Genomic DNA, 8,141 nt, shown 5'->3' on the forward strand with positions numbered 1-8,141 from the left:
ACCGAGGGCCTTCCGGGTGGGGACTGATGGAGGCCACGCCGTTGACGCGACACACACGACTCGGTGGGTGGACGACAAAGCTGTCCTGGTGACGGGCGGGAAAGCAACGCCTCGTGTCCAACTCTGGGTGCCCGAGTCAGTCTTCATGGCGCAGGCGGGGAGGGTGTCATTCACGCAGGATTGCCCCCCCCCCCCACCAGCGCTCCCTCCGAGACCCCCTGGGGTCCCTGGAGAAACCAGACTTCAGAGCTGGGAGCAACCTGAGACGCCATCCAGCGACCCCGGCTCCTTAGCTTTTCTTTGTTTAAGATGAGGAAATAGATTCCCACAAGTTTAATGATTTGCCCAAATAAGTGGAAGAACCAAGAGTAAAATCCACGTGTGGACGCCTTCTAGTGTTCTTGAATCTAAGAATCAGTGGCTTGCTGATTTTGTATGTTTATTTTAGCCGATTGGGTCAGGCAAGAGCACGTTTTCTAGAATTTTACTCGGTGTTTGACTGTTTTAGGTAGATGGCGGATACGTTACATTAGTCCAATCATTATGGAAATAGTTTCATTTTTTCAGTTCACTTAGCCTGGGGGTATAGGTCTTAGACATCACAGTCGTCAAGATTGTAGTCACCAGCTCCTCCATCTCTGTTTAGTCTCCTTTGCTGATTTCTCCTCTAGGTGCCACTTAGATATGCCTGTTTCCCCATAATTTTGTCCTTGGTCCTAACATCCTCGTACAAGTGAAATTCCCATGTTTCCAGTGACTGCCATATTCATCATCTCAGCCCTGAGAACTATTGCCATCTGTCTTTAGACACATTCATGTGGTGTCATGTGTAAAACTTGAATCCAACATGAAAGGGTTTCTCACCACATCCTCCCTCCCTGGGAAAGGCAGTCGACCGCGTTGGGAACCTCGCATTCCTTCTCCACCTCTCCTTTCCTACGTCTGTCCTGGAAGAAGCTGTCAAATGCTAGCTACTCTGCCTCACAGATGTCTCTCAAACCTGTACTCTTCAGTTTCCCTGATTTGTTCTTCCCAAAAAGTTCACTTCCTTGCCTGTGATCTTGCGTTGGTTCTCCATTGTTCACAAGCGTCTTGAGCGTTGTCAGGAAAAGCCTTATCGGTAAAGCTTTCACCATCCCCAGCCTGGACCATAACCACTCCCCCTAGGCCCCTTGCTTTCCAGCCATTTCCTGAATAGGCCTTCTGGCTCTTTCATATGTTCAGAATTTGGCACATGGCTTTCCTTTTCCGTTGAATGGTCTCTGTACCAAGGTTGCCCAGACTTTCTTGGGAATAAGAATCAGGTGGAGGGCTTGTTAATAGATAGGGCTGCCACTACCCCTCTTTGGGTCTGATTTAGAGGGTCTGGGGTGGGTCCTGGGAAGCGCTATTTTTAACAAGTGCCCTCACATCCATTCCTAGGGTCAGATCAGTTTAGGAAACACGTTTCTCTTACTTCAGCTTCAGAATGCCATTCTGTTACCCTTTCATCTGGGAAGGGCTTCTGAACGCACAGACAAAATTCAGTCCTACGGGACATCAGGTGTCTGCTCTAGTAGCACTTGCCGCATGCTTTTCTTACTAGCACTAACCAGGCAGTATTCTAATCTACCTGACTAAAAAGTCTGCGGTGGCTTCTGTTAGCTACAAGATAAAGTCCGCACTCAAGTCAATTCAACAAGTGTTTTGAGCATCTATTACATGTCTGATACTATTCTAGGTTTGATACAGAATTGAATGAGACGTGGTCCCAGATCTCAAGGAGCTCACATAGTCTGTGGAGGATTGTCTCTGCTTCGCATTTAAAGTCTTTCAAATCTTGGCCCAACTTAGGTTTTTCTCACTCATTATCTCTCAAAGGCCTCTTCGAGCTCACCATAGCCTTAGGCCCTTTCCAGGTGCTGTTCCTTCTACCTAGAATGCTCTTCCCTCACCCATTTGATCTAGTTCGTTTCTGCTTTTCCTTTAGCTGTCACCTCAAGTGTCTCTTCCTTAGGAAACTTTTTTTTGTTCTCACTTACTAGCATGTTCATCATTACATTCACTTTGTATCTCCTTCAAAGCATTTGTCTCAGACTCAGTTTTGTATTTGTATGATTATTTGATTAATGTTTGTCTCCCCCTCTAAGCTGTAAGCTCCATGAGGACAGGGGTGTGGGTTGTGGTTATCTAGATGTTCACTGTAGAACTCTTTGTTAATCTGTCTTTATTCATTTATGCACTTTTCTGTAAATTTGTTGTATCTATCTCTGACTATCAGTTTATCTTGCATACCATGTTCTAAGTCAAATCCTGAACATTGTAACAAACTTTAACAATAGTATCAGCTAACATTCTTTGATTATTATGTACCAGGCACTTACATGGATCATTTCATTTAAACTTCACAAAATACTTTAAGATAGAGACTTACCTCCATTTCAAAAAATGGCTTACAAAAATGACTCAACTTCTGCTTCCCTGTCCACAGCATCTAAAACCACTCTCCCCTTTCCTCACCCCACTGACCTCTGAATTGACTGTACTTACCAGCTATCCTCCTGCCCAACCTCATTGACTAGTCCCTTAGTCTGGAATACTATCTCCTTTCGCCAGACTCATCTTTCATCTCTCAGAAGAGCCTTCTAGGACCTGCCCCAGATTGGATCAGGTCCTTTGTTATATGTACTGGTTTCCCATTGCTGTAACAGATTACCACAAATTTAGTGGCTTAAAACAACACAAATTTAGTATCTTACAGTACTGGAGGTCAGAAGTCCCAAAACCAATGTGTTTGCATGGCTGTACTGCTTCTGAAGGCTCTAGGGGAGAATACAGTTCTTGTCTTTTCCAGCTTCTAAAGGCTGCCTGCATTCCGTGGTTCATGACCTCTTCCTCCATCTTCAAGGCCAGCAAAGCGACATCCTCTAATACCTGTTTTTTCTTGTCCTTCACCTTTCCACCAATCTCCTTCTCTAGCTCTGACCCTTCTGCCTTCCTCTTTTAAGGACCCTTGTGATTACATTGAGCCCACCTGGATATTTCAGGATACTCTCCCCATCTCAAGATCCTTAACTTAATCATACCGGCGAAGTCCCTTTTGCCACGTAAGGTTGCAGAGTCCTACGCTTTGGGGATTAGGATATGGACAATTTGGGGGGGCATTATTTTACCTACCCCAATATACATTCTCATGTTTCCCAGAACTGTTCTTTGTAACATTTATAAAATTTCTAAGTTTATATTTGCATATATTAATTAGTATATGTTTCTTCTTTATCACTCAAGGAAAAAGACTGTATCTTATTCATTACATCACCAGCTCACTGTTCAGTGCTTGGCACATGGTAAAGCCTCAAAAAATATCTGTCCACTGAATAAATGAACGACTCAACACTGACATACAGCTGCCCCTACAGCTTTATAATCTTAATCAGCATTAATAAAAATGGAATCTTCAGAGCAAGGAACATGATCATGGTAGCTTCTTTCACCCTGCTTGACTGGTCAAAAACACCTGGAATTATGTGCATAGTTCCAAGAACTACACTTCAACATGAAGGAGGCAAATTGGGACATATTTAAAGGAAGGCAACAGGATGGAGAAGAATGAAAAACAATATTATGAAAACCCAGAGCATTTATAATGTTTAGGGCTTAAATCAGTAGAGTTGAGAAAGGGTGTGAAGCAAAGAAAAACCCATCATCAAGACTACCATCACCACTATCCTAGCAGCCAGTGTGTGTGTGCACATGCAGGCACTGCACGTGTGTGTTTTGGGAAGCAGCATCTTTGTTTGCCCCAGAAGGAAAGTTTGTAACATTTTCACAGGTAATTATTCTTTAGAGGTAATTTTTGCTGTCCTGATAACCATCCACAAAATTATTTTGAAATGATGGCTTAAATTGTTTTGGCACAAATTGGATATTCACACATAATGAACTATAGGGTTTTTTGTGATGGTGCAGTAACAGCTATTAACTTTACTCCTTCAAATTCCCACCAATGAAAAAGAATCAAATATTTAAAAATATGAATTAGTTTCTAGAGAGTATGTTTTTAATTTGAGAAAGTGATTGCCTCCTTCTCAAGTGCTGGGTGCAACATTTGTCCAGAGTTTTTTCCTTTGCCCAAATTAAGATGGCCAGAAATTTTGCGAGAAGCTTTGCATACTGATCTCAGGAATTTACTAGGAAATGTGTTTCCCAGTATTTTCATATTTTATACCATCATTTGAATATTTTATCCCTTATGTGTATTTCTTCATTCATTCGTTTATTCAACAAATATCGATAGAGTGCCTATGATGTACCAGGGTCTGTTCTAGGACTTGGGAGTACACTGGTGAACAAAAAATTAAAAATCCCTGCTCTCATGGGGAGCATTCTAGTGGGGAGGGGCATGGAAAATCAACAGTAACAAATCCCAAACAGCATAAGCCAGATGGTGGTAAGTGCTATCCTTTTCCCTCTGGGAAAGGGAACAGGAGTTCTGTCGGGGTGAGGGGATGAGGAGAGAGGGCTGTAATTTTAAATAGGGTGAGAAGGTGATACTTAATAAAGACCTAAGAAGGTGGCGTGAACAAAATGGATGTCTGGGGACAGGTTTATAGACAGAAGAGCAGCCAGGGCAAATGCTGTGCAGCGAGACTGCCTGGGGCATCCTAGCCAGAGTGGGAAGGCCAGCATAGCAGAGCACAGTGGACCAGGGTGCAAGGAGAGGCTATGTGGACAGCGAGGTGCTGGTGAAGGGAGGGTCTGGGTCAGTAGCACTTCATGCAGGGCTTGAAGACATCTGTGAAGACCTTGGCTTCTTACTGGAGTGAGGTGGGGAGTCAGTGGGGGGGGGGGGGTGGGCCCACGAGAGATGAGAGTGCCTTGGAAGAGGGTATTAGCAGTGTTGGTGGTGGTGAGTGTTCAGGTTTTTGTAGTAGTTAGAGCACATGGGGCTTGCTGATGGGTTGGATGTAGGGTAAGAATGAGAGGTGTTGAGGATGACTCCAAGGTTTTCAGCCTGGGCAAAAGGAAGTTTATAATTATCATTAACTGAGAGGGAAGGGGCTGGGTTGGAGACTATAGTGTGTTCCTTGATTAGGTACAACATGTCATGTGATTGTACTCAGCTATAACAAAATTTTGGAGGTAAAGGAAGGTGTAAGAATCAACTCTGGGTAGGTCATGCAGTAAGGGCGATACTGAGGCAGAGGGCTACCTCTCACTCTATATCCAGTAAGTGGCTGGTGTAGAAAACATTTTACAGCCAAATCTTATAACCCTTAGATTCTTTAACTTCTTTCTGATTAGGAAGGGACAGAGATTTGAGAAAACATGGATAAAGAGCTATGCAGGCAAAACTCTGTCACAGACACTGTATATCTTCATTATGAATTAGGGCAATAAAACTTCTATTTTTGCAAAATTATTATTTTTCATAATGGCTACTTTCGTGCTCCTTATTGTGATCGAGTGTTATATACAATGAATATTTGGTTCTATGAAAAAAAAAGAACTGATGAAAAGAATGTGTACATGCTTGTTGAGCTGCTTAATAAATAACTATTTGATGATGATTCTGCAGTATGTTTAAAGGGTAATTCTTCTGTTGCTTTAGAGAATTCATTTGACATTCTAAAAATGGATGTAATTTCAAGGGGTGGCCAAAATGTATCAATTAGGTTGACGTCTGGGTCTTTTTAACAGATCTATAAATTTCCAATTTCCTTTGCCATCTTAACCATGGTAAATCATCCTGAACAAGATCATTCTTTTGAACAACAGCCTCCTTATTAGCTGAGATCAATTGAGATTAGAAAATGAAAAATACACTAGATGCTGAGAACTCTTTATGAAACCACATTTGTAGGATGAGTATTGAATGAAGATTCATGTGTTATTTTCAGCTACATCATTGATTTAAAAACTTCTTCTGTATATCCCATTGCTGGATGAAATATATGAATTTACATTTGGATGGTTTGCTTGCTTGCAAGTGTTATTTTTTCCCTGTTGAAGTTATGAATTAATGGAAGAGAATGATTTTTAATTCAAATGTATCTTGTTTTGCATACCACATGTTTCTAAAAGTGCTACACATTAAATTGGGTAAAATTGATTTTTTTCCATTGAATTATAAATTAATGACTAAATCTTTTGTTTTAAATTCTGATTGATTTTCCTTTGTTGTTCGGATAAATACAAGATCCGTAGCACATTGTGTGGACCATGTGTGATCCAGATTCTGCTTGCCTTTAAAGGCAATCTCTCAGCATTCTCCTCTTCTGTCTCCAACCCCAGCCACCCTTGTTTTCTTTCAAACTCTAATACTTCAGACTCAAGAGTTTTGCACACATTGTCTAAAATTTTAACTCTCTAACACTATCTGCTTTATTTTCTCCACATAACACATATAGTACCTTATTTTCTTAATTAATTAATTCTGTCTTCCCCTAACTAGAAAGTAGACTCCAAAAATGCATGGGTTTTAGTCTTCCTGTTTCACTGCTGAATCTCCAGCATCTAGAACCACTTTGGGTATGTAGTTTGTACTCAGAAAACATGATGGATGAATGAATGAATGTTAATGCTTCCTTATCTTGGAATACCAATTTCCCTTCTCTAAACCTTGCTAACATCTATTCATCATTCAAATTCCAGCTTACATGTCATTTTCTCAGGTCACCTTTTTTTTTTTTTTAAAGATTTTATTTTTTCCTTTTTCTCCCCAAAGCCCCCCGGTACATATTTGCATATTCTTCGTTGTAGGTCCTTCTAGTTGTGGCATGTGGGACGCTGCCTCAGCGTGGTTTGATGAGCAGTGCCATGTCCGCGCCCAGGATTCGAACCAAAACACTGGCCCGCCTGCAGCGGAGCACGCGAACTTAACCACTCAGGCACGGGGCCAGCCCCTCAGGTCACCTTTTTTTGACTCCTAAAATCAGCTTTCTCTATTATTTGTTGTTATTGTTCTCTGTACTTCCAATTTCTCCATAGAACTTATTAGAACTTTAACTTATAAAGTCCATTATTTGTGAGATCATTTACTTAACTCTTCTTCTCTAAGCTGTAAAATGTCTCTATCTTGTTCTTAATCATCTCCTCAACATTTTGCATAATGCCTGAAACATAGAGATGATCAAAAATTATCTATTGAATAAAAACATGCATGGCTGAATGGTTAAGCAACTCCTCATTATAACTTTCAGTGCATCTGTTTCACTTGTTCAACGTTCTCCCAACAAAAAATAGTGGTTAGTGAACCACAAATGAATATTTTCCCATACTGAAGAAGTTCTTACTTAAATGTACCCCTCCATGAATTCAACAATGCTCGTAGGATCCCTTAAAGTTAATGCCTCATACCAGCCTCTTCATCCCTATGTTATTTAATTAAATACATACTTAATGGATTTCTCCTTTGGACCAAGCCACGCAGAGGGAAAGAAGGTCATGTAAATAGTGAAAAGACCATAAGCTTTAAAACAGAAAGAAAGTTTTTAGGGGCTGGCCGGTGACACAGCAGTTAAGTGCGCACGCCCTACTTTGGCAGCCTGGGTTCACCGGTTCAGATCCCCGGTGCGGACATGGCACTGCTTGGCAAGCCATGCTGTGGTAGGCGTCCCACATATAAAGTAGAGGAAGATGGGCACGGATGTTAGCTCAGGGCCAGTCCGCCTCAGCAAAAAGAAGAGGGTTAACAGCAGATGTTAGCTCAGGGCTAATCTTCCTTAAAAAAAAAAAAAGAGAAACAAAGTTTTTAGAACAAAGCTCTTCCATTTTGCCTGTGTGAGCTTAGCCAAATTACTGGTTGAGCCTTGGGATGGTCATCTGTCGACTAGAAATAGCAATACCTATTTTGCACGGTTTATGTAGGGATTATTAATAATGCATGTAGTGTGCCTGCCATATAGAAGGTGCTCAAAAGATGACAGGTCTTGCTACTACCAGTAGCAGATAAGTTCCTGGAGGGCAGACTATACTTGCATTCCCATTACCTTATGTATAGAGTATTCTTAATAAAGGTTGGTTAAACTGACCAGCAATAGGAACCGTGGCAGAATGTGTGCCACTTCTCAACTCTCAAGGGGCTTAAAACCTAAGGTAGAAAATAAGTTCCGAAACAGATGCATGAAATACCTAAACAATAATCAACTACAATCCTTACT

This window comes from Equus quagga, chromosome 16 (genome assembly GCF_021613505.1).
Source record: "Equus quagga isolate Etosha38 chromosome 16, UCLA_HA_Equagga_1.0, whole genome shotgun sequence".
Taxonomy (NCBI): Eukaryota; Metazoa; Chordata; class Mammalia; order Perissodactyla; family Equidae; genus Equus; species Equus quagga.